Genomic DNA, 27,246 nt, shown 5'->3' with positions numbered 1-27,246 from the left:
GTGCTTCCAGCCTGCCTGGGGTCCTTGACAGGGCACCTGATGAGATACACACATAATTAGTGAGCATTCTGCATGTAACTGGGTACAAGAACCAGATCCTCACTTAGATTCAAAGTTACTCTGCTGGGTACAACTCAGCTAAGAAAACTGCTGAGGATCTCCAGTGTGACTTTCCCATTTTTGTTTGATTCCATTTGAATTAATGTCCATGAAGAGAAATCAGGTTTTGTTGTTTTTTTTTTTTTTTTTATTGTGTTAAGTTCATAATCAGGTTCACTAAAGACTCTAGACAAAGCTTGGAATGGGGTTGGAAAGATGTGAGTGGGTTCTACTCTTCCTGTTTAGTTTTCGGGTATCATTTTTTGGTAAGCTGTGGGAGGGAGCCCAGTGAACATCACATGGGGAGCCTGCTCTTGCCAGGACCAGCAGCTCTGCCAGGCGCAAGTCACACAGGACTGAGGACCACAGCAATTTCTGACCTTTTCCTCTTCTCTTTCCTCCCTCTCCTCCACAGCTGGCATCCTCCCTTAACTGGCCAGTACTGGACTCTCAAGGAGGGGAAGGGATAGACAGAAAGACACTGAGCTGGCAGCAGAAGCTGGAAAGCACAAGCAGAAATGGCAGAAAAACCTGAAGCCCTTAAAGACTCAAAGAAACTGGAATCTTATCCTGCCTGCCACCAGCAGATGAGATACAGCACTGCTCACAGCAGGGAGAGGAGAACCAGAATAACAGCTACTCTCTGGACTTCAGAAAAGTACATAAACCTGACTGGCTCCTCCTCATCTTGCCCGAACAGACTCGGTGGCCAGGAAGCCTTTCAAGGAGCAAAGCACTAGCAGCAGGTGGTGCCATCTGTCCTACTCTAATTCCTTCTTGTTCAAACAATTTATGTCCCAGTCAGTGAGGAAGGTAAAAAAACAACAACAAAACCCAACCTCAACTGCCAAATAGTCAGAGAGTGGGAGAATAGGAGGCAAGGAGACAGAAGGCTAATTTTAGCTGAATAGCATGAAATGAAAATAGTGTTACTAAAAATGAAGAACAACAAAAATATGATTGCTAAATGATGCCTTCTCCCTGTGGCCTGCTCTCTTGCACCTGTGCCTGAAGACAAATGATTAGACAGAAAATCCAACCACAGCATGGTTTTACCCTGAGGTGAAATGCAAAGGCCAGGGCAGTGTGGGAGAGGCTGCATCACATCAGGAATGCTGAGCATTGCTGTTCAAACTGTCCAGCTGGAGTTTCCCTTGGAGATACCCCTGTGGAACACAGGCACACACTGCCTGGCACATCATGCCTCTGTCACCCGGGGCTGAGGCACAGCAGCCAGGTTTGCTCCACTGCCATCAGTGCTGCTTTAGCTCTGGGCATTGTAAGGGATTTCCGGTCAAATCTGCCTTACATGCCACAGACTATCCTTTCCTATCTCTATTTTAATATGCAACCATGTATTAAGCTCTCTGGAAATGCTGAACAATAAATATCAGCTCTGCACTATAAGCAAGACCCTGTTGCAACCTCAGCAAAATTATCCAAGAGCTCTTTGGTTCCACAGTGCATGTAGCAGTAGAGAGGCAATTTCTTCCACTTGGACTAAATCAGCTTGAAAGAAATAATGGTTCATTCTCCTGAGCTGAGGGCCAAATTTTGAAGCAGATATCAAAACAAACACTTGCATACAAGGTAAATTTCATGTTATAACAAAGCAGCAATCCCCCCCTTCGAAGTGGAAGAGTTAGAACTAAGTTATAAGAAAAATAAAGGAATTCACTTCTGAAACAGAAGGAAATGACAGGAAGTATTTAGCACAGTTTAAATGAGTTTTATTTTGAAGCCATTCAGAATTTAGACCTTGGACAAATACCTCACTGAGGCAAACAAAGCATTTGCTAGCACCACGAGGAGGAACCTCCTACCTCAACAACTAAAACAGGGTTTGATTTAATCTCCCCAACATTGCAATGAATGATTTTCTTTCTAGGTCTGGGTTTCCCCTGACAATGATTGTGCCTGACATGCTCACATTGCAGACATTGTGCACAGATTGCATTTTGCACAGGTTGAGTTCAGAGGAACCAAGGATTCCCCACGCTGCCATTGCAGCTCCCAGACTTGGCCATGCAAGCACCAGCCAAGACATGCCATTTTATACAGGTTTGTATCAGGACAAAGATAAGAGAGAAAGGATGGCCCAAGGGCTGGGGAAAGAAGCATGGAGAAAGTAATCCCCTTTCTATGCCATATACTTCCTAAAATTGATGCCTGATCACACTAGAAAAGCAATGGTGGGAACATGCTACTTTGCAAGTGGAAATCATAAAAAAAGAGATTGAAGCAGCAGTTTCTGACTGGTGAGGAAGGAAAAGACCACTAGACTAGAAGGGATTCTAGACACCAAACCAGTGCAGTTCCTGAAACAACTCCACAACAGGCATTTATTCCAGAGATTGACTCAGTTTCTGGTTTGAATTGTCACATAGCACTACAAACACCCTTTACCCACCCTTTGGGTATCCCTTCTCCAGAAACAAACAGCACTTAACAAAAGCACAGCCTGGGCCTTGCTGCCCTTTATCTCCACTTCCCAAAGGCACACCCAGCTTTGGACTTGTATGGCCACTGACATTTTTCCAGAAGGAAGGAAATACTTCCCACAGCTTTACCCATCAGCACAGGAATGACATCCTTTTTAAACAGACCTCCAATATTTGGCACAACTATTTTTCTCAGGCCAAGGCTTCACATTCAGTTTACAGAGGGTGACAGCACAAACAAGAGCCATTGAATCCCACAGAGATGCCCACAAGCATCCTGAGGTTCCTCCTGTGCTGCTGAAGGGTGTATGGACCATGACTGAAGGAACAAGGGGATGTCGCACACAAGTTTCCCAATTCTCTGCTGGCCACACCACAAACCTCCTGAGGTCTCTGACCAGGGTATGATGGTGACAAGTCTAAGGAGCCTTCATGTTTGCTGTTCCTCACTCTTCCTTCCTGACATCAATGGCAATTCTCAGCCCAAAACAGCTCTGACACTTTCTAATGAAGCAGGAGCATGATACAGACCCTCCTCTTATCACAGGATGGGCTGAACCCAGCAGTTCTCATTCACTGGGGGATGCTCTGCTCCCCCCATCACCACAGGGGTGCTGCTCTCAGCATCTGCTCTAAGACACACGGGGATGGGGCTGGTGCTGCCTGTGGGGAAGCCCTGAGCACAAACACCTCCCATTCTCTCTCCTTCCCCATGGGTACAGCTGTTCACAGGTCAGCAGCAAAGGGGGGAAAAGGAGGCACCAGTCACCAAGCACACCTCACCTCCAGGCACTGGAAGACACAAATAATAAGCATAAAGACATTCTCTGCTCCATCTGCATTGCAAGCACTGGAGTATGAAAGCTTCAGACCTCCTTTGAAAGAGTCCTCAAGGCAAAAAGAAGTGAACCAACCTGAGGCTGTTCTATCCATCAGTGGTGAAGCCATGAAAAGACAACATTTGCATTTCTACTGTCAGTTTGAAGTCTGTTTACTTGTTTACCTTAAAAGGAAGTGAATTACCTCAAAAAAGAAGAGGAAGAAAAAGAAGGATGACTGCCTGGTCTCCTCAAAACACCTCAATACCAGATGAATGTTCCTCTTACAAAAGCTAGTATTAGAGCCCTTCGATGGCATCTTTCATTCTGTGAATTGCCCAATTACTTCAAAAGATGTTGTGGCATTGTTGAATGCTGACAAACTCATTGATCTGTTCCCAGGCTTACCAGTACACAAAGGATGGGAAAAACTCCTGGCTCCCACTTCCTATAATGTGCCTTATTGATTCTCTGAAATGCCAAACTCTGCACTTATTTACAAACATGCTGCACTGCAAAGCCCCCATGCATAGAAAATGCACCTCCCAATTTATTTCCTTTTTACTGAAACATTTTGGATGAAAAATTAAATCAGCTGTAAGTAATAGCCATGGATTTTTGCTTATGTTTACCGTGCAATTTTACCCAGAGAGAACTGAACGTGGATTTGTAGAATGCAGTGATTTTTCAGCTCTAGCAGAGGTTTAATAAACTTGTTCAGACCTGTCTTAAGAATGTTGGACTCCATGTGGTTTATTGATCAGCTTGTCTGCCTGGGCTCCAGGGCTTTCCCTTCCCCTGCAGGCTCTGTCCCCATAGGAGTCAGTGATCCCAGTGCTCCCAGACCTGCAGTGCACAACTACTCTGCTCACATACACACAGAATGTATTTGAACTTACATAAAAGCCACTTTTCCTGTAAAAGTCTGGGGTAATAGGAGTCTGAAAAACACTCAGTTGCCACAAAAAACCTTATCACTCATTTTAGGGCTCTTTCAAGCACTTTAATGCCCTACCAAGCTTATTGCACCTGACACAATGGCTGATCAGGAGCATTACGAGGTCTGGTTTTGGTCTTTTCACTAGGGCAATTTCTAGCCAGAAAGATTTTGTTCTCTGCATGTGCCTCTTCTCTTCATACTCAGACTTTTCACTGATATTACTTCAATCTCAAAGTGTGATTTTTTTACCAACACATTTCTGCTCGTGCTGTTTACCAGTTCCCTGCTACTGTCTGTCTTACCAGCAAGACTACTTAGGGCTGGTAAAGAACTGACTTTTCCTAAGAACTGCACTTACTAAACCATAATTATGAAACAGAATAGCATCCTTTCATATACTAGACATAAAATGATTGTGCTCATCAGGCTTGGTAAGACACTTCTCTGAAAAACCACAGAAAGCAGACCTGACTAAGAATGTATCATTTTCCACAGCTGGCTTTGGAATAGATCAAGATTTGCCCCATAATTATTCTTATCAGATGAATAGGTATCACAGCCTTCACAGTACCCCACACCCCGATAGAAAATTGCCCAATGGGCCACATTTGCTTTCATCACACCTGCAACAGACTGTGAAGAAAGTAAGACAGGAAGCAACCACAACATCCTGGTTTATTCCAGTGTTTCCATGGGCTTTCATCAGAACAAAGAGTACTCAGCAATACGGGGCAGGTGCTGCTCTCTACAGGGTAAATACGATTTCTCCTACCTTCTTCTGAGGCAGAGATGGATCCCCAGAGTGGCACATACTCTGTAAAGCTGTTTTGGGACACACAGGTCACCTGCTCCAACCCTCTGCAGAGCTCAGACATTTCTGGGTGCTGCCTCTGCACCTCCTCCTTCCAAGCACAGGGTGCTCAGGGTCTCCCTGGGGCCATTGGCACACACAAACTTCCAGAAAGAAGCAGCGGGGGCCAGCAGCTCTCCTGAGCAGCTGAAAGGAGAAGGATTATCAACAGCAAGTGGGAAATCACAGAAACACAGAATTATAGAATGGTTTGGGTTGGAAGGGAACTCACAGACTCACAACTCCTTCCAATTCCCTGCCATGGGCAGGAACAACTTACACCAGACCAGGTTGCTCCAGGCCCCATCCAACCTGGCCTTGAGCACTTCCAGGGATGGGGCAGCCACAGCGTCTCTGGCAAGTGCCTCATCACCCTTCCAGTTTAATATCTAGCCTAAAGCTGCTCTCTTCCATGTGGTCATTCCCCCTTGTCCTGTCCCTCCATGCTCTTGCAGTGAGCTGATCTTCTAGGTTTTAATGAGGAGAAACAGAACAGAGGGGTAAAGGGAGGAAATCAGCCCAAATCCTTCAGAGCACCTTCCCCCTGCACACATCAGGGGGCACTGATTTGTTCCCCAATGACCTGAGAAGCAAGCACTTACCCCCTACATCTGTTTCTAAACTAGAAGAGACAGGTTAATGTGCAACTGATTCATAAGCCATGTGCTGGCCCCCTCCCCAGGGATGCATTTCACCCTGGAGTTTAATTAAACTCTCCTCCTTAGGCGAACAGTATATTCTTGAGAGATTCTAAGGACAATTTGTTATTCCCAGTTGATTTCCTTCCATTATTTTATGTAGTCATTTCTTATTTATATCTCACCTTTTGTGTATTCCATAAGCAAACCTAAGCACCCACCATTAGCATACTGTAGCTGCACAGGCTCTCTCCAAAAATTTACAGTCCCAGCCTAATCCTGCCTAAGTACAGAAAATAAAGATCAATTTTTCCACATTCGAACCAGACTGGATTTAATTCCATCCAACACATTCAAATGACAGCTTGGGAAACACAAGATTCTGTAAGGTCCTGAGCTGAATTACAACCAGTATTAAGGCAGTGGACTGGAGATGTCAATTGTGGAATATCCTCCTAATGTTTATTAACTTCTCTGTCAATGAGAATCACTGCTCTGACAACAGACTGGCTGGTGAAAAATCATTGTCCATCTGTTCCCAGCTCACATCCCAGGGTAAAGGACTGGCTTTCTTTGCTGAAGTGTAAAAAGTCATTTGAGTTTGAAAAGCACTAGAAATGCCTCTGCTATCACATGCAGTGAGCCACGAAGTTCAGATTGTTTTACAGGGGCACTGTCACAGCATATCAGGAGAAATTAGCCATTTAAGGACTTCAAAATCTCCCACTTTGGAGCCCAGGCTGAGGCTGCCGCAGGCACAGCTGGAGCTGAACGAAGCTCAGCTCCTTTCAGTGTTGTGTCACTGTGCCAGGCACTGCTGCAGCCTCTCTGAAACACTCACCAGACCCCAAGCCACCTCCAGAACACTGGTCCAGCCCAAGCCATGTGCTTTTGCCTGCCAGCAGGGTAAGAAAACCCTGCTTCGGCATCTCCACAGTGCTCTTGGGAACACTCTGCAAAAACCACTCAGCAGCCAGAAATGAGTCATTAAGGATTCCAACTTCTGATGCTTGTATCACCATGTACAGATGAGTAAACCAACATCCTCCTGACAAAAATCACTACTGAGAAGCCTGTTACACTCAGCCTAAATAAGTGACTGGGTGTAGAGTTTAGATGATTAATAAATTAGATATATGCTGCACTCCCTACAAAACTTCAGGCCCCAGAACAAGACAGGTTGCATCAGGTGCACTGACATGATAATACTAATTAGATAACAAAATGACAAAGTAAAGCAAATGATGTCTAGAGAAAAAAAAATACAGTAGATGTTGAAGGTTTTCTCTGTGGGGAGAATACAGTGCACTATTCTGGAGAGAAGTAAGGAATGACTTATCTAATTGAAACTACAGGGGTGTAGAGGGAAGGGGGCAGGAAAGACCGACGGTAATTCTGTGAGCTGGAAGGGGGCCAGGATGCCGGGGTTAGCAGCTACACACTTTCAAAAGCATCATGAGATCTTATGTGATTACAAACCATCAAGAACCTGGTTCTAATTCTTACCCAAGTTACATTTGGCAGCAGAGCAAGGCAACAGTGTAAGACAGTGCACCCATTAGGGTGAAGGACAGAAGTCACCCATACCCCCACATCCCTGGCCTTTACTTCAACTTCTTTTGGATGCTTGTCCTCTAGCACTAGGGAGTCCTGGGTGAGATGCCACATACCTGGAGCTGTAAAACCCCTGGCAAACATCCCCTAGAGCAGGACCTGCTGTAAACAGCTGTGGGGGGGTTCATGAGTACTGCGTGGGGAGCCAAAGCAGGGCTGCAGGGGGTGCAAGGGCACCCACCTCTGCTGCTGGTATCCCACCAAATTCCCACATTTCCAGGTGCCCTTGTGCAGTCCTCTCTGAACAATCTACAGATATTCCTTGGATTCCAACAGCAGCATCATGGCAGCAAACAAGCAAAAATTCTCTCTCCCAAACCTTCAAAAGCCAATCCCATTTCATCAGATCCAGCACAGCTGCAAGGATTCTGTTGATTACAGAGTGCAGATTGTGCTACCCCCAAGGTATGGTGCTTGTTTCTGCTTCTCATGCTCTTACTACACATTCCCCCAAGTTCTGTTTGGAAAGGACAAGGCTCTTACAATAAATGCTGTACGTTTAAGCAAGTAGCCAGGATACCATTACTGTTGAAATTGCAAGAGACTATCGCAAGAGTTAAAATGAAATGCCAATACCACAATTTGCTATTTACAACATAGTGCATGGGATCTGCAGACATGGTGTAGAAGTAGCATAGCAGTTTAAGTGTATTAAATGTGCCATAAGCATTTAAATTGCCATTGATATTTTTGAAGGATCATAGCAAATATCATGCCCCTTAATTGGGAACAATTGCAGAATGTTTCCAGGATCCCCAGAGAGTATCTAGATCCACAGGCACAGCTAACAAGGGCTGCAGGGATGAAGCAGAGAGAACACCTTGCTCAGCAGAGAGCCTTCCTATTGCATCTCAGGATGCACATTTATCAGTAACCAGAAGAGTTGCAGGCCTAGATTCCAAAATACAGCAACTGTTTCAGGTCCCTGTCTCACAGCATTTGAGCTGATGTGTGTTTCCCCCAGAACAAGCCATGAGCTCTCACACTGTTTACTGGAATGTGCATGTTGCTCTCCTGAACACCCTGCTGGAGTGGTGGGGGTTTTTAAGTGTGTGCTTCCTCAATCATTAGTTATTTACATATCCGTTTCCCTTTCTGCTTCAAAAGCAACTCTCCCTTATCTCACAAGATCAGATCCACTTTAGAACAACTAAGATGAAAATTAAAAAGCTTTTTTAAATCTACAGTTATTCTAAGCTTAAAACTTCCCAACAACTACTCCCTCATATTTCTTTCCAAACTTCAGCCTCATGCATCATACAGAAAAATAATTTTATAATGTTATCAGTACAGAAACATCAAAGCTGCCACAGAAAAGGCTGTTTAGGTACCCCCCCAAAGCCCAGGGTTTGAAGCATAACAGTGCACAATTTCATCCTGGCTTGGTCAGGAGATTGGTTTTGGCACTCTCAGCACCTGAGGCACCAACAGGGACCAAGGTGCACCTGGAGAAGCAAATGGCCCCAAAAGGACCAGTGAGCCCCACCAAGGAAAAGGCTCCAAACCCCACCCTGAAGGATGCACATTTTGCAGTGTTTTGTGTCCTGGTGTAGCATCAGTGATACTTCATTTGGAAAACTACATTCCAGCTTAGGTGGTGGTGGAACAAGCCAGGATTTCAGGGCACTGCACAGGATTTCCTTTGAAGAATGGATACAAGACCTGTTATTCAGTGCTTCAGGAAGTATTTGCCCTTGAAAGTGCTGTTGAGAATGACAATATTCAGGACAATTCAAATTCTAGGATGTTTTTGGCCACAGACAATATTAAGGAGGGGAAAAAAAGTAAATTGAAAGACAAGCACAATCTCTTAATAAAAATTTTCTTATCTCTTCTCCATAAATTCTTGCTCTCAGGGTTTTACGTCTTGGTCATCTTTAAAATCACATCAGGCACCAACCTGCTACACAAGTAACAAACCTCAAGGCAGTTATTATTCAACGCTGGACTTAAAATTAATGTAGCAATTTTTAGGTACCCCCGAGCAAAACAAAACCACATTTCCTAAAACTTCCAGCTTCAAAAAATCAACAAATATGCCTGTCTTCTTTAGGAAGCAGCAGAAAGGCAGCAGACAAGTTGCACTTTGAGAAAAAATAAAGAAATCAATGTACAGGTGATGACTTCTTGTAGTGTTTCTCCCTGGCTGCAGAGCACTTTTCACTTTCCAGCCTTCCACAGAAGCAATGACACCTCCAACAAGGGCAGCAGCCAGAGAGTACAGGAATGCACATGACATCCAAAAATACAAGTAATTAAATCGTGGAATATCCTGAGCTGGAAGGGACTCACAGGGATCACCAAAGTCCAACTCCTGGCCCTGCATGAGACACCCCAAAATCCCCCCATGTGCCTGAGAGTGTGGTCCAGACACTTCCTGAGCTCTGTGAGGCTTGGGGCTGTGCCCATTCCCGGGTTCAGTGCTCCACCATTCCTGGGGGAAGAGCCTTTCCCTAATTTAGGGACAGCTGCATTCAGCAGAGGCTGGTGCGTTTTATCCAAGGTAGAGGAAGACAAAGTGCACAATACACTTCTAAACAAGAAAGAGAGAGGAAGAATGAGAGGAGAGGGCCAGCCCTGCCCTCAGCAGATGCTGCTCAAGAAGGGGTTGTTGACATTCTTTTGCCCTGAAAATTGACACAATTTTTATTCCTTCTCCAAGCAACATTACACTCTACTTTTGGGGTTCTTTTCACGATCTGGCACAGCAATGAGTTGCGCACACTCTCATGGGGGCTGACTGCCATCCTGGAAGGCTGGGGATGGCCAGGGAAGTGAGGGGCACTATGGGTGACACTGGCACAGCATTAAAAGCCAGAGAGACACCAGACCCCCCGACCCACCTGTGTTCTGCTGCTGCACAGGCAGCTGGATTTCCAGGGATTAATAGGTGTGCAGTGCAGAAAACTTCGCACTTCCTCAAAGACCCAAAATTCTTTATAAAAAAATTCTATCATAGCCAAGGTTGTTCTGAGAACAAACCAGCATTTACTAGAAAGAAATCTTCATTGAAAGAGTGAGTTGAGTGATAAGAGACACCTGAGCTTTGTTCCTCATTCCACCCAAGAGGAAATTCCTCTACATACAAATCCCCTTCCCAACAGGAATGCTCTGGGGAGCAGTCTCTCATCTAGCACAGGGGGACCTGTTTGAGCTGTCCCTAAAGAAGGCACAGCTCCCCAACAAACCCCTCGGATGATAAACTGTGTCCTGTCTGTCGCACACATGGAGAAGGTGGCACAAGGACCACAAGGCTCAGCAGATGCCAGTGTGTAGCTGACACCAATGGAAGACAATCTTGTGGAAAAAGCTCTCCCTGGGCTGCCCAGTTAAGTGGCTGCTTGGATTCCAATTTCTCTGAGAGCAGCCTGAGCTCAGAGGCAGCTCTGCCAGAGAGACAGATTGCCTGGAGAGGAGGCAGACAAACAACCCAGGTACCAGGAGCAGGAGCCATGGGCTTGCTGCTGGCTCTCAGCTCCCAGGCAGGAACATTGTCCTTGCTGGCCGCTCTGCACGGTGCTACACGCCTTTCGCTGTGCCAACACACCAGGACATTTCATTCTGAAATTCAGCAGCATCTGCTGCTTCAGTGGCCAAGTTTCTGCCTCAGCAAAACTTGGGCTGGATTTTAGCTAAGAGGCCAGACAGGTGATAACACCATGGAGTCTCCATCCTCCTCCCTGTGCTGGCTTTTCACAAGGATGCCCAGGGGCTAACACCTAATTCTGTAGGTGTGGAAAAGCCACGCAGCTTTCTGTGTGCTCCACAGGCACCAGAGATGATGCACTGCTTGACTTCAGGGAATAACTGAGTGTGTGTGAGGAGGGCCAAGGTCAGCAGTCAGGGAAAAGAGGGAATGTCTGAAACAGGCCTTAGGCACCCCAGAGAGCCATAAAAAGGAGGAAAGCTCTGTGTGGGAGAATGCACCACAATCTGTTGTTGCATTCACTCTATGCGCACTGAGGATGAAGGAAAATCAAAATACAGCAGCTCTTCTCCACCAAGTTTTAGGGGAAAAGGGGGGGATAAAACAGGGTGCAGAGACAACCAAGAACATGAGCAGGCAGAGAAGTAAAAGCAGCAGGAACCTAGTGCTACAATCCCACAAAAAGGTGTGAGCCACTGGGTTGGAGGAGCACACAAAACCTCTCCTGGAAAGGATTTTATCCAGCTACATAAGTTTACTAGGTTTTGAAGAAGTTTGACCATCTTAAAATCAAGCAGAGGCTATTGAGAGAAAGGGGCCTGTGGGCACCAAACTACTTAGCTTATTTAATGCTTTAGCTTAGCAAAGTCAGCAGCCAGGCTGAAGGCAGCAGTCATGGTGTGAACACAAAGCAGAGGCACTGAGAACTGCTTTCCAGGCAGTAGAGCCTTCAAGAAGTTAACAAAATTTGTGTCTGCCAAAAATGCAAGTGTCGTCTAGGGAATTCTTCAATTACTTTCTTTACTCACAGTGCCTATATTCACAGTGAAAAAATTTATTGGAGTGGGAAGGGCATGACAGAGGAGAAAGAATGAGGACCGGTAAAACTCCAACAGTTTTTGTGTGTCATCCTTGGTTTCTGCAAGAAGTAACACAAACACCCCAAAGCCCCCAGAAACAGTAAAAGTGCTTTGCAGCAAATGATTTTTACGTGGATGTCATCACTCAGATCACAGCCAAATAATTCCAGACTAATACCTGGGATCCTGGCAAGGCTGGCCAGTGCTCATGCTGTGTAGCAGATATCCAAAATTTATGTCTGCAGGAGACAAGAGAAGGTGGCCACCATGGTCTCCTCCCTTTTGTTGTCATAAAGTCCCTCTTTCAGGGAAAATTCAAGGAAAGAGTGTTTGGGAAGACTCAGCAAACAGCTCATTGTGGAGGACACAGAGCAGGCAGACCGCAGGATGAATTTCAGGGTGATTGCATGCACAGGCCTGAGCTGGGCACACGCTGGATGGAGGGAGCGCCCCTTCCCTCAGCAGAATCCTGACAGCTTGTCCCTCCAGACAGCCCCTGCTTGCCCTCTGTGGAGTGGGGAGGCTGGACTCCATCCACAACCCCAGAAACGAAAGGCAAAACCAAAAAGGCCTTTCTGGTTTTGGGTAGGCTGTGAGATTGCAGCTCCCCTGGCCCAAGGCCTCCCCTCAGCTCCTCAGAGTGGCCGATGGTCACAGCGCTGCCAGCCCACCTCACCCACGAGTTCCCAGCTCTAAACCCTTCTAACCCCTCTGCTTCACATCACAGAAGGCCGACATAATGAACTCAGGTCCTGCAATGGGCAGGAGCAGAACCTGATCCAAAAGCTGCACAACCCTGCAGCTGCCATTGAGGTGAAGCCTCAGCACCAAGTCCTAAATCCCAGTGCCCGGCAGATGCTGAATTGCGCGTGTGGGATTGAGTCAAAACAAACTCCAGGCTCCCACATACAAACATTTTAACAGCCCCCTCCGCAAATACAGACTGAAAACACAGGCAAGGAAATGTAAAAAGCAGGGGTGCCTTCAGCGTGGGCAGCTGGGGCTGCCTGGCACACTCAGTCACAGAGCCCTGTGCCTCCACCAGCCCTGCATCCCCAGCCCTTGAAACACTCCTGGAAACAAAGCCTCAGCTCAGACCTGCCAAGTCTCCTTTATTTGGATGGAAACTCACTCACGCTTGGCAGCAGCTCGGTGCAATTTGAAGCTGGCTCAGACCTAAAGTGAAAAGATTAATGGGATATTTGAAATCTCACTCCCATTTTTCCTCAGATCTCACTTATGTAAAAGCTCTGATGTTGGTTGCTGAGCTCCTTAAAACATAATCTGCACAATGTGCCACAGTAAATAAACAGATTTAAACAGCAAGTCTGTTTAAAAGGAGTTTATTTAGAAAGCACACGCATCACTAAAGAGAGCTTATTTCTTATCTAACTCCAAACACTTTGGAGGCAATCCTTCTGGGTGTTCTGCAGGCAGGGCCAGATTAATTTGGTTTGCAGCAATTATTTTCAGGATGCTCTCCACTCATATTAAGAGGCTGAAGGTTCAGTTAGTTTCTTGGCTTGCGAATTAGAGAAAAGCTGGAGACATGAAAAATAACTTTGGTCCAAACTTTCCCAGCAGAGTGTCCTTCCCTTCCCTGCTAGGGCTGACTGGCCTACAGCAGGGGATGCAGTGAGAGGATCTGATGGACCAAAGCTTCATCCTTGTCAGCAGTGGCCTCACCCACACAAGCTGAGACCTCCAAAGAGTGCTTGAATTAACTGAACTCCCACACACACATTTACTTGTCAGACAAGAACTGGAGTTGTTCTTCCTGCCAAGAGGCTGGAGAGGACCTCAGCAAACAGCCACAGGCACGTTCTGAACATCAGCTATTACAGGACCAGCCACACCACCCGTTTTTGAAATTCAGACCTCACCCAAGTGACAAGTTGTACCATTTGCACATAAATCCCAGTGTCCAAATAACAGACAGCACCTGTTCAACAGCCTCTAGCAACACTTCAGGCCAGCAGAGACTGTGAACTCCCTCTGTAAATCAGGGGAAAGTCTATATTCTTCCTCAGCCTGGAAGCCCCTGAAGGAGCCCACTGAAGCCTGCTGATGGTCTCCATGGGCTCTAAACTCTCAGACAGGGGGTTTGGATCTGTAGATGACAGCCTCAGCCTGTGAGATTCCTTCCTGCCTTCCTGGTTTTCTGTGTCCTGTACAAAACACTAGACAGCACTGCCCAATGATTCAGGCAGCTCCTGAACGTTGTTTTACCTTTTCTGATGCCAAAGCCTGTGGCTGCAGATCTGAGCCCACCCTTGGTACCAGGCTGCTTCTGCCTACATGCCTCTGGAGCAGGGAATCACCAGCTACAGCAAACACAAACTGCTGTACAAAGTCATTTAATGTTTCAATAGCGGCAAAAATACTCCAGAGAGTAGGTGCTTCCATTGTTTCAGGGAATGAATTCCATGTGAATGGGCACTGTACTATCCCTGTGCCAAGTGCTGTGTTGTGCCACATGCCCTCAGACACTGAGTCTGTGCTGTGAGCACCAGAACACACCCAGACCCTGCCCCTTGGCCCGAGAGGCTGATGAGTGAGGGCTGTGAGCCCCCACAGTACTGAGGAGTACAAGTGAAGAGCTGCATCCCAACTACTCAACCCACTGGCAGATGAGGATGCCCCTTGTGACACCCCCTCACTGGAGAGGACAGTGTGGCCCAGGGTGGCTGCCCTGCTAATTCCAGGGTCAGGACATGGAATACTGAGTGTAAGGTATCATGCAAATAAAAAAAAAAAATCACTTCATTTGCTCTGTTTGCACAGTAATTTTGAAAAGCCACAGTGCTCTGGTATCTGTCCTCTGCAGCCTGTTTTTGTCCTTAGCACAAATGTTTCCACTGTAGCATTCCCCAGTGAGCATTTCTTACTACTACAAGCACAAAAAGCTGGGTTAAATATTGAATGGGGTTCTCAGTACACAAACAATGAAGCTGCTGAGCACAGGCTGGTTTTCTTACATTATCCTACTAGTAACTTTCTTGGAAGCCCCTTTGGCTTTCAGATTTAAGGCATACAGCACTGTTCCTCCTGCCTGCAGACAGAAAGGCTGAGCTGAGCTCTGCCTGCCTCTAATTTGATTTTAGCATCTTTACATATTATTTACAAGGGACAGACATTCAGACAGACCTGTTGCTCAAAAAAAATCAAGCCAAACATCTCAAAGCCATCTATAGCCACATGAAATAATTAGAGTAAAACACTCTGTAAAAGCAGAGGTCAATGACATTGAGCTATGCCATTAGGGCCTTTCATAGATGACTTAGTCAAATACAGAAACATCACAATTTTTCCACTGCAGCATCACCTCTCTGGGTGATGCTTTCTATGAATTTTTAGTGCCATGAGCCTGACTGCCAAGGTCACAGCATTATGTGCTCTGACACCTCTCACAGTCACCCTACACATTTCAGTGTCTGCAAGCTGGTAAACACAAGAGTTAGTACTTTGGATTTAATGCTTCTAGTCCAAGTTGTGTAGTTCCAGGGAGAGAAATACCCTCCAAACCTACTGAATTTGTCAAACCCACCCAAAACAGAAACACATTACCTAAAACATCATCCCAAATTCTTGGTGACATACACAGCTTCTTTCAGCAGATGGATTTTCTGACAAAGCCAAATAGCAATGTGGCACAGACCTCTTCTGACACCACCCAACCTTGAAGTTTCTTTGTATTGTTTACTGCTAGTAGGCAAAAGTCTTCCACAGAGCAAAACACGAGTAGGAAAAACTTCCAATAGGAGCATCAGACTTGAGCTGACAGTGAGTAATTTCCCCCCTGGGGAACACATGGGACAACACAACACAATGAGTACAAGTTCATGGTTTGTATCTATAATGCAGCAGCAAGACGTCAAAGCTTTAGGTGTTACAACTTCAGGGACAAAAAAGGACAAAATTTCTAAAATACTTCATTATGTGACTGTGCTGGAAATAGGCACAGGGGTACCTTTCTGGCTGTGTAATAGGATTTATACCTGCAGCAATCCAAGCAGCACTGAGACACACCTGCTTCTTTCTAATGGGCTCTGCTAAGGCAGCCCTGGAAAGTTTTGTTCAGAGCAAGACACTGTCACAGCTGTTATTATCCTGAACCATAACAGACACCGACCTCCTGGCCTAAGCCTGGAGTTCTGAAGCAGCTTGCTGCAAGTTTGATAAAAGTGTGTGCAGCCAGTGAGGGGGTCAGTGAACCAAAGCCTATAATCCTTTATGAAACATCCAGTCCTCTGCAGCTTGCAGAATTGTCAGGAAAAAAATCTGGTACAAAAAGCCAAAATGTCACACATTCAAAGTGTGTAGCTGTAGCTTGTTAACAGAAGTTGTTAACAGAGGTTGTTCACAGAGCTTTAAGAAGGTAACAGACATGAATAATTTCCTGGGCAAGGTAAGACATGCAAACATGTGGTGGATTACAAGTATGTTCAAAGAGAGCCTTTTCCTATCTTTAAACAGTGCCCCAACCATATATGAAAAATTCCTGACCAGAACCTTCAAACATAAGTGACACTTGAAAGCTGGCACATCTGTCCAGACCCCACTCTAAAGGGCCCACTGGAATTTTTCTGTTCTCTTTTCTGTGTTACCAGCACCACAAAACCATCAGAGAATCCAAATGCACATTGCAGCAGCCAGCACCAATTCCCCTCCCTGCACTCCAGAATGCATAACCTGTGTTTGGATTATGAAGCTTTGGAGCAAGAACTGAATCTTTTCCTTTTAACTTCCACAGAGTAATTAGTATAATGAGGTTCAGGAATGCTGATTCTACCAATCACCATACAGCAATTAAAATCCTGCCATGACTTCCTTCAGCCTTTTTGCTACTGATTTACTACACTCAGCTCTAAATTCCTCATGAGTCTGCCTGAGAGCATTAACAAATCTCAGGAATAACAAAACAAATCCTAGAAAAGACAAACATCTTTTGATATCTTGAATGTCAGAGATGTTCCTCTCCACACAGCAGGGATAATGAGCAAAAACCACCTGAGTGAGCCCCATGAAATGAAAAAACCCTTAGGCAGGCACTTCTCAAGGTTTTAAATTTGGACTTTTTAATGCTCTTGTCCACATTCAAAGTTGATGCCAAGTTGTGAGAATCCTTGCCCAGATGGATCAGCCCATTACTGTCTGCCCCAATTTCCCCTTAGAGCACCGCAGCTGGAGGGACATGGCTCTGTTCATCAGTGGCTCTCCACGTGAAAAAATTAAGACATTCTCTTTCCATCAGCTGAGTGGCTCAAATTCTGGTGAGGTAAAGGCAGGTCTGTTAAACCCCAGATCCCACATCACCAGCCACACAGTGTTTAGCATCATGCATTTGCTTTTTCGGTGCCAATTATTCAGTTGGTGGTTTATGGTCAGCCCTTTCAGCAGCAGCAGCATCAAGAGCCACTCAAGAGCATTTGGGTCACCACCCTCTATGCACAGCACCAGGCACCCAGAGCTCCCACTCCAGGAATCAGACAGACAACGTGGAGAGGGGTTTTGTGAGCTCTGCCCTAGGTTTTCACTAACTCACTAGTGTCTGCACAGGTTTTATGGGACTTTTGACTTAAAAGTAGAGTAAAAGTAGTTACCATAGCAATTTTCACATCACTTGCTGCTTGTGCTACCTCTGAGAGTCTTTTAATAGAAATTCTTACCAACATACCATGAGAACCTTCTGATATTTTTTTTATATTTTTGGAGGAAAAGAGAGATCTTAAACCTCCTGAGATTTTAGAAACAGGTTGAGAAGTGGTGCCTTTGTTTCAAGGGGAACAGTCTACTGCACAGTAGAAACTCAGTGCATTTCAGAGGAGACAGAAGAAAGTGGCTCATTCCAGAAGTATTCATCATCCACAAAGAAGATGGAAAAATGCCTGCCAAAAAGAACCTCTTGCTCCGTCAAAGATACAGCACACTTCAAGAAGAGTTTAGTTTCCATGGTGACTGAATTTGGAGTAAGAACATCCCCTGCATCAGACATTGCTAAATCAAAAACCCAAGTTGCTTTTGTTCATGCAGAGAGCTGGGTTTTTAACCCTGCCTTGCCCAAACAAACAATTAATTAGTGTTTTGCGCTCTAATTTTGCTGCGTACAGCTTCTTTTAGTAAATGAAGCAGAAAAAAGCAAGAAGGTAGAGCTAAATAGGAGAAGCCTGATCTTGCAATCTTAATAATTGGAAATAACTCCAGCTTTCAATAGCACACCAGCATTTTTAAAAAATGCTCATTAAAAATACCAGCAACAAGTTGTCCATTAAGGCAGTTACAGTCATGCACAGGTACTGATGTAGAAGCCCTTCTTTGTTTTCCTTTCCTCTGGGGTATAACAGCTAATCCTCTCTCACAGAACCAATCTCACACTTCCTGAGGAATGGGAAGAGCAGGATCTGCTCCAGGAAGGTGTCTCTGGTGATCTAATGTGCACTGATCCATTTTTGCCACTGAAAATGAAGGTCCAGTTTTAGCACTTGGGTTTTGGTTCGCTGGAAGAAAGGTCTGACACAGTTCCTAAAGCTGGGCTGCCTCCTTGAGCTGTAAATGATCTGTATCACATGCAAGTTAGGGGAGCTCTATGGAAGTTTAAAAAAAAAAGTCCAGAATGGTTCAATACACAATAATAAATAAACGGTGCTTGAGATGCAGAAGAAACCAGAGTAAACTTAAAAGGGTACTTCACAGTTCCTCTTGATTTTCTGCCAACATTTGCCAGGTTGCACAATTCTCAGCATAGAAAATTTTCCTTTTTCTGCCCAACAAAATGCTCCAGTATTTCTTTCTATACTAAAGAAACAACGCCAGCTGCAAGCAAGAAACCCAGTAAAACAATGGACATTGGATGTTTCCATTTAAACATATCAGAAGGATCAGAGTCATCATTATTGAAGTTACCCATCTCTTTCCATTATAAGACCCCTTGTCAGTTATTTATGCCATTGCCAAGCTCTAGGGTGAAAGTTACAAGCTGGGCATATGCCTCAAGCAATCTCTCTTTTTTTTTTTAATTTTCAGCTAAAACAATACAGTGTTTCTAGATTAAAATGAAGGAGGCACTGTGCTGCTTTGCCCACAATAAAAAACTTTCAACCTTCTCCTCGTTTGGCTCTGCCCACCCTGCAATTGGGAACACAAAGCTTTGGCAGCTGCTGGCACCGCTTCCTGCCATCTCCACAGAAATCAGCCTAAGTTTAGTCACTTTACTAGCTTTGGAAAACAAAACCTCAGCTGGTTGTGCCTACAAAAATAAGTTTTTGGGATCCTTTTCCCGAAGAGTTGCACTTTACATTTTAAGGCCAAGGTGCAATGTTTTGTTGACTGCTGTTCCCAGTCCTGTGTTACTCACAACCAAGCAGGGAGGTGCCTGACACAGAATGAAACAGCTCTCTCTCTCATGGCTCTGACTGCTTCTCAATAGCACATTGCCCATCAGTAATTCTCACTGATTGCAAAACAACCAAAAAGATAAAGGAATAGAAATCATCAAGCCCAATCAATTGGAAAATTCCAAAACTTCTTCATGAGTTTCTGAAGGTGGGAATTTCTCCCATCCAGTTTCAGCAGAACCTGCCATATGAAAAACACACTTATTTTCATTTGGAGCAGCAAAATGAGTATTTTGTGTACAAAAACTACAATTTTAAGTCCTCCCAAAAATAATTTTCATCTATTTTTACCAAGTTAAATGAAATGCTTTCATTCAAATGCTGACTACAATAAACAAGCCTGTTTATTAAGTCAAGTCTTGTGATATCAACAGTTTAATTCTTGAGAACACAGGATGGTGAGTGGGACTCCCCTCAGCTCACTTAACCACAGGTGTGCACCAAGGTGGAACCCAGGGCTCTCTGCAGATCCCTGCCTCTCTCAGCTGGCTACTGAGCACAGGTAACACCACACACCTCATTCCCAGGCAGCAGCAGCTAGTGAAATCAGTCCTCTCCAAAGATTAATGTATGAAAACCACTGGATATCAACCACCTCTTCTCCCACAATAAGGAACTGCAGGATGAAAGCTTGGCTCTCCTCAGTTCTGCCTGTGCTCATGGCCTGATGTCAAGGATTCCAGCTGCCAGCATCAGCTTGACTTGTGTTGCTTTCATCACACTTTAAAGAGTTTTCTTTAGAAGTGCAACATGAAACACTTGAATTCATGAGATTCAGTAAGTTTATTAGCACTGAGAAGCATTTCTGGATCCTGTAGCTGGTCCCAGTGTCAGGGCCTGGGAGGAGGGAAGGTTTCCTCCATGTCACAAAGGGCAGAAGGGCTCCAGGGCAGGGGTATGGCCCTTTTACAAGACTCAGCCACAACTGTCATCTTTTAAAAGATAAAAGAAAAGAAGCAAATAAAACCTATTTCTCTCTATACATTCCACTAACGTGCAAGCATATGCCACAACTCCACTACAAAGGAGCAAATCCAATCCATCCCATTGCTATGTGTAGGCACACAGTCAATTTTGCCTCTAATTTCCACCACAGGGGTTCAAGCTACTCTGTCTTTCAGCCTCTTCTTCTGATCTTGCTCCTTGAGCTGCCTATGCACCCACTTTAAAATGAGAGCTGAATCTTTTGTTTTATATTCCCAGTCAAATATCCCATATATGGGTAAATCCAGCATCAATAGGCTGATGTATTTTGAGGTAGGCATTACATCTCAAGTTGCTGATTAGATTTAAAATTTGCCTTTTATCACAATCTGCTACACACAGCCAGACTAGAAGCTTAGGGTTGTTGTCATCTTATTGCAAAGCTCTCATACCTTCTCGGTGATTTATCTCAGGCAGCTCCTCACAGCACTGACTCCTTCTTCTTCACAGTACAGCCAACAAACTCTCTACTCAACCAGCTAACTCCAACTCTTTTGTATCACTCCTCTTCTTATTGGACACAGCTGTGGCCTGTTAAGGGCAGGCCTGTTCCTCATCTTTGGTGATTAGTACAGCTGCAACTCCTCAGGTGTGAGATTACCTTCTGCACTATCTTTATTTCCTTACATTCTATCCCTCCACACAGGGTTGTCCATTTCATCCCCAATTTATGTTTAGTGTCATTAACTCCACAAGAAGATGACAAAAAAAAAGAAAACCCAAATATTCAGCACAGCATCATTCTAGGTTTTCTTTCCAGCTTTTCAGAAGCTCCACATACCTAAACAAGGAGATGAATACATCAAGCACTAGAGCTTAATAAAGATTTGCAATTACTATGTTTTCCTCTTCAATCTTAAAACTGACATTTAATATTTTAAAAAGTTATTAAAAGGTTCAAATATAAGAAAATATTTGAGATCCATTGTACATAAGCCAAGAATTTAAAAAATTAGACTGGGAGGAGAGAGGCATTGTAATTTCAAATCAACTAAACCCTGCAGTCAATAGGTTATAAATTGCTAAATAAGATGCCTGTTCCTACAAGCTCTCTCCATGATTTACTCATTAACACTCAGGAAACAATAAGAGTTTATGAACACACTCAGCAGAGCCTGTTCCTCACAGCAGCTCTGACAACTGGCCCTTGTGAAGGATGAGGGCAGGACAAGCAGCTGGGAGGGAGCCTGGTGTCACTCAGAGCCCCCAGCCTGGGCAGTGCCACAGCCCCAGCAGCACTTCAGCCTGGCAGCCTTGGCACAGCAATTCTGCACGAGCCATTCCTTGTCCTGCATGTCCAAGAGGCTCTCCAGGCTCTAGGGTGCGCTCCTTCCAGTTATTCTGATCCCCAGAGCAACTGTGATTTTCTGCCAATTTTGCATGCACCGCTGTTTCCAAAAATTCCACTTCAGTGTTTACATGTGTTTCACAATGATCACTCCTAACAACCATTGAGAGAGACAATATTATCATGTTTTAATTTCCTACAAACTGCTGGCTAAGGCTGCAGAGAAAGTTGTGAGTGCCAGATGGTCCATTTATATTATTTATTCTTTCAGCATCTTTATGGAGTCAGAGGCACTTTACACATTTTGCCATTTAAAATCACAAGCACTTTGCCACCACCCCTAAACCCCTGCCAGTGGCCTTGGCTGTCACCTTTGCTGTATCACCAGTACCAGTCAGCACCTCAGGGGTGCCAGCACCATGAGGTGCAGTGGAGAGAACAGCAAATCCCAAACTGAAACACCTCCCAGACAAACTGACTGCCTGGCAAAGCAACATCAGTGGGCAGCCATAGAATTTACTGGGAAATGCTCTCATTGGCCATGCCCAGTGAAAGCCAAGTACACAAAGCACAGCACAGTCAGCAGCATTTACTTTGTCTCAGCTCAGATAATGACTTCAAACACTTTACAGAGACAAGAAGAATCACTGGGAGCTACTATTTTTATTTCTCCCACTGGCTCTAGCTTGGCTGACTCAAGAAGATGGGTCGATCTATTTATCAATCTTTGATAAATAGTGTAAGGACTATCAGCTGGAAGTGATCCCCTTGATAACAGACAGGAAATACTGATACATTCCTACCTTACTTTGAACTCTGCTTAAAAAGAAAGAGTTTTTGTCAAGAGCCAAATAAAAAAGAAAAACAGAAAGTTAGGAAAAGGACATTTGAATTTATATCTCCAGTCAGCAGGTGTGGAGGTGAATACAGAGTGTTTTTCTGAGCTACAATGAGCTGTAGCAGTTTGCTGAGGCAGGATCTGCCTCCCCATGCAGGAATAAGGGGAAATGTTTACCAGCCTTTTCATTTCAGTACCTTTTATTTTCTGTCTGAGAATTCCCATGACAGAACCCACAACACAGAAGAAAAGCTGCTTTGCAGCCAGTTGCAGCTCTAGCCAACACGAGAGTGGGATCCTTTACCATCTGCCACCTGGAAGCAGTTCAACATGCCTCATTTCTGCAAGAAAAGTTATGGAGGCAATTGTTGTGTTACTCACAGTTATATATAACAACAAAAACTCTAAAATATCATTTTCACCCAGTCCCAGGCTTGCTGGAGCCCGCTGTCATAGCTGTCTCTCTTCCCAGGCACGGCTTGTTCTGGAACTGTCCCCACCCTCTCGGTGCCCAGACCTTCTGCATGTTACCAGCTCCAAACCCAAACACTTTCTCTGCCTGCTGATTTGGGGGCACCTAGAACAGAGTCCTAGTCAGATGACTGTGACAAACATTACAGTACTATAAAAAATTCCAGTTATTTTTGTTGGGATTTTAATTTGACTTTTTCTTCTTCCATTTGTTTTGGCACTTACGGAGCTATTAGACTTCAGAATAGTTTAATGCTGTGGAAAAAGCAAGGGGCTATGTCACTGAGGCCATCAGCCATGGAGAGCATCTGGTTTTATTAGTCATTGTGTCATTTCTGTTGTATTTTGTCACTTTTTTGCTCAAGTCACTTTACTGTGCTGTGCATTTACCAATAGTCAACCAATAGAATTCTTTGCTGCCACCGGACAGAACAATGTCACAACACAGGCCAATCACTCAGGAAAAGGAACAGCTTCACTTGATTTAGATGGAAAACAGTGAAACAGCCTTAACCTGTGAAATATCCCAGATCAGGTAGCATAATTATCAGCCTGTGCTCCTTAGAGGCCAGTAACTTGTTCAGCAACTCACCCAATAAGAAATCCTGGCTCTCTGAAAAAAGCACTAATGAACCAAAACTCCATTTTGCAAAAACAGTATCTGCACAGGAGAGTTGAAAGAGTTTTGTGTTGGGGTTTTTTTTTTTTTCTGAAGCATTTAATTTATTTGAAAAAACACCTCATTTTGGCTTTAATTACAGTTTGACCAGCTATACTGCTGCTTCCCAGGGAACTACAAATCTGCAGCACAGAGTCAGCCACACTGCCTGGATGAACTTTCTCCCTCCACACTCCTCCAGCTGTTTTATTCTTTTGGAAGTGCTCTAAGTCAGCTGTCTGACCATCCTTCTCCAGTTAAGCCATACTGGATGCAGCTTTACATTCCAATTGTAAATCTACTGCCTGGGGAAGCTGCTAATCCTGAGCCCTGCAGCTGTATCATAATCTGAATTAACACCTCTGAAAGTGCTGAAGATGTAGAAATATTATTCCTCATTTGATAGATGACTGAAAGGAGTTTTCCAGAATTCAAAGTTCTGTGTAGATGTTATTTCTTGAAACTTTATATGTAAACATCACTGGGGAGAGTAGAAGAATAGAACAGAGATCAGTAGCTTCTCAGCTCAGACCATTCTCTCACAGATGGGTTCCTGGGTTGCAGAGAGAAAATAAATATTTTCTAAATGTAAAGACAGCACTGCAATGACCCTTTCTGTAAGCACTGAGCAGGTGTTTGTGGATTACCACAGTTAAATGGTCATGGAATAATGGAATAAGGAGAGCAGTGCTGAGATCTCTCTACATGCTGCACAGGAAGGATGTTTGGGGAGTTATTTCTACACAAGCTACAGTTGAGCCTGGGTGTTATTTAGTCATTATTTAGTCAGGAATTCTGAAAAAACCCTTCAGCTCTGGTGCGGGGGTGGCAGAGGAGTGCAAGTATTTGGAGCCAGGAGGGTGACAGCTGAGGCCTCTCCCTCTGCCCCATCCCTGTGCCCTGGGGGAGCCAAGAGTGGCACAAAGTGACTGCAGAACAAGCTGCCGCTGCAGGGTCCCAGGAATCCCCACTCCTCACCTGCCAAAGGATTACCCAGGGCAGGATCCCTGAGGATCCCTGAGCTCCTGGACCATATTGCCACCACCACGGAAAAATTAAATAATGCTCAGAACTGCAGAACAGAAGAACATCATCCACATCACTGGTATTACAGTGGGCTTCGTTTCACCCTTTCAAAAACCCCCATGGACATCAGCCTCACAATCCTTCCCACTGCCAGTACAGTCCAAGCAAGGCAGTTTTGCACATGGGACACTTTCCATCATTCAGGGAGCTGAAGCCACCCTTGTCTCCTGGCATAGCTCAGCAAAATCCACAGCTAGCAGGGCTCTGGGACAACTGCAGCTCTTACAAGTGTGACATTCTGCCTGGGGAGGGAGAAAACCCATCCACCACCAGGGACTGTACCTGCCAAACACATCTGTCCCTGGGACAGGGCAGACAGACCTGGGCTCTGCTCCTGACAAAAGGCTGGTGCTCCTTCCCAAGGCTCTCTCCAAAGACAATGGGAAGGCATCAGCTCCCCAGAAATGCCACGCTGGGGCACTGCTTGGATACCTGCTCCATCAGCACCAAGTGTGAACACACTGTCTGCGCCTGCCTGTCTCCACAGCTCAGGGTGACGTTCCAGGAAGAGTGAAGGGTGGAAAGGAGTATTTTCAACAAGTGGCTGGGCTGTGGGAGGTTGGGCAGTGGGAGGAAGGGGGTATTTCTGTGTGTGCAGACCATGAGTGCACAGCTGTGGGGGATCCATAGCTCACAGGACAACAGGGGAACCTGGGCTGCTGCAGCTCTGCAGAGCCAGCCTGGAGCAGAGTCTGTACATTCACACGTGGCTTTGTTGTGTTCTACATGCTGCACATGAGCATCTGCTCTGTTTTCAGAGAAAAAGGTATTTCCCACCAGCAGAAGCCAAATCTGTGGATGACAAAACCAGGCAGAAGGAACAGATCCTGAAACACCCTGTCCATTTACACTCATGCTGGAGCCATTAGTGCTCCTCTTGCTGGCCAGCACTTCTCAGCAGTGAACTGAAATGTTTTCAGTCACATTCTGGACTTCTGTTACCTGCACAAGTTTTTGCTCACCTGCCACATTTTGTCCCAGTTTACCAGTTTGTCCAGATCACCTTGAAAAGACCCTCCTGGTGCAGAGCAGTGGTTCTGAGAGTTCTGAGAGCCTCCATCCTCACACACCCAGCCAGGCTGTTCACCCAAACCCTCTCCTTAGGCAAGGGCTCTGGATCACTGTGTTGGTTTTTTGTGCTTTGGAGTTTTGGGGTTTTTTTTTGCTTTTAGTCCCTGAACATTTGCAGGACAAAATGATGGGTTTGCCCCCCTGACACTTTCCTTTAGCATGGCTCTATCAGCCACTCCTGCAAGCCTGACTGTTCAAGTGCCTGTAAAGAAAACTCGTGGTATAAAACAGCTGCACAAACACCTCTGGGGATGTTTCACAACCACTGTTATATGTAAAATCTCAGGCACAGAAGGAGCTTCAGTTTTCACTATGTCAAACCTCATATTCTGCTCTCATAAATGGTGGAATAATTTATTTTGTCACAGTCTGATGAGGCCCTGGTGCCCTGTTCCCCTGACCCACATACTCCCTTCTGAGCCATTCTGAGGGATGGATCTAAAGATCTCTATTTTTTAATTACTTTATAGCCTGTGATTAAGATAACTTGGAATAAACTCAAGGGAAAATGAGGGCAGAAAAATTAACTCTGAAAAAACCGCAAATTGCTAACATGAAGTGTATTCATTTCTTAAATAATAATAAAAAAAATGTTATGCCTTATCCCCTTGAGCTCCTCTCCAGCCTGAAAGCCAGGCTGTATCATTGAATTTTTTTACTTCCTAGAAATTCACATTTCTGTTTGAATTTTGTGAACAAGTTTTAGCTGCTGCCCCAATCTCACAGAGCAGACATTTCTGTGGAGCAACAGAGAAGGGGTATTATCTCACTCACCATTCCTGTTTGATTTGTAATGCTTATTCCTTTTTCTAGAGATAAGAGTATCAATGATCACTATGTCAGCACTGAGATTTCTGGACACAGTGGAAGTGAGCTACAGCCAGACATGCTGGGCTGCAGAAACTTGAAGAATACATATTTGTAGAGCCCAGAGGAGTTGCTCTTGACAAACAAAATCTACAGGTGCTTCATGAATTAATAGACATGACAGATACTCTGTCACTGGCAGAGATCACACATGATAAAATAATTGATTTATCTCATGGAAAAATGCCTTGCTTTCTTCAGAAGCAAATGACAAAAGTTAATGATACATCTGACGTTACATTGTTATTTTTATTTTTTAGATCAGTAAAGACACTTCCTCTGAATTAGTTTTATTTATAGCTATTCAAACCAAACCAGACAGGAATTCAAATCATGGAGTTTCAGATCTCTGTAGAAATCTCTAATTCATTATGCTACTTTGAACAGGTTGGTTCAACTTCCCAATTCTTCCATTCCTCAGAATTATACAGCCCTCATCATAAACCCTGAAATCACCCAGCTCCACACACAGGCAGAGCAGGCCTGAACACAATCATGCATTGCATTGCCTATGGAGGGTGTCACTGTGGTCAAATGACCACCAAAGAGATCCAGAAAAGCTCCAAGCTGTTCCATGAATGCTGTCAAGATGACATTTCAGAAATGCAGATGTCTTCTGAAGGCACCACTGATCCCCAGCACACTTTGTGCCATTAACTCTCATGGGAACACTCTGTCCTGAC

This window comes from Camarhynchus parvulus, chromosome 12 (assembly GCF_901933205.1).
Source record: "Camarhynchus parvulus chromosome 12, STF_HiC, whole genome shotgun sequence".
Classification (NCBI taxonomy): domain Eukaryota; kingdom Metazoa; phylum Chordata; class Aves; order Passeriformes; family Thraupidae; genus Camarhynchus; species Camarhynchus parvulus.
The sequence above is the reverse complement of the archived record's forward strand: the minus strand, read 5'-3'. Positions refer to the sequence as shown.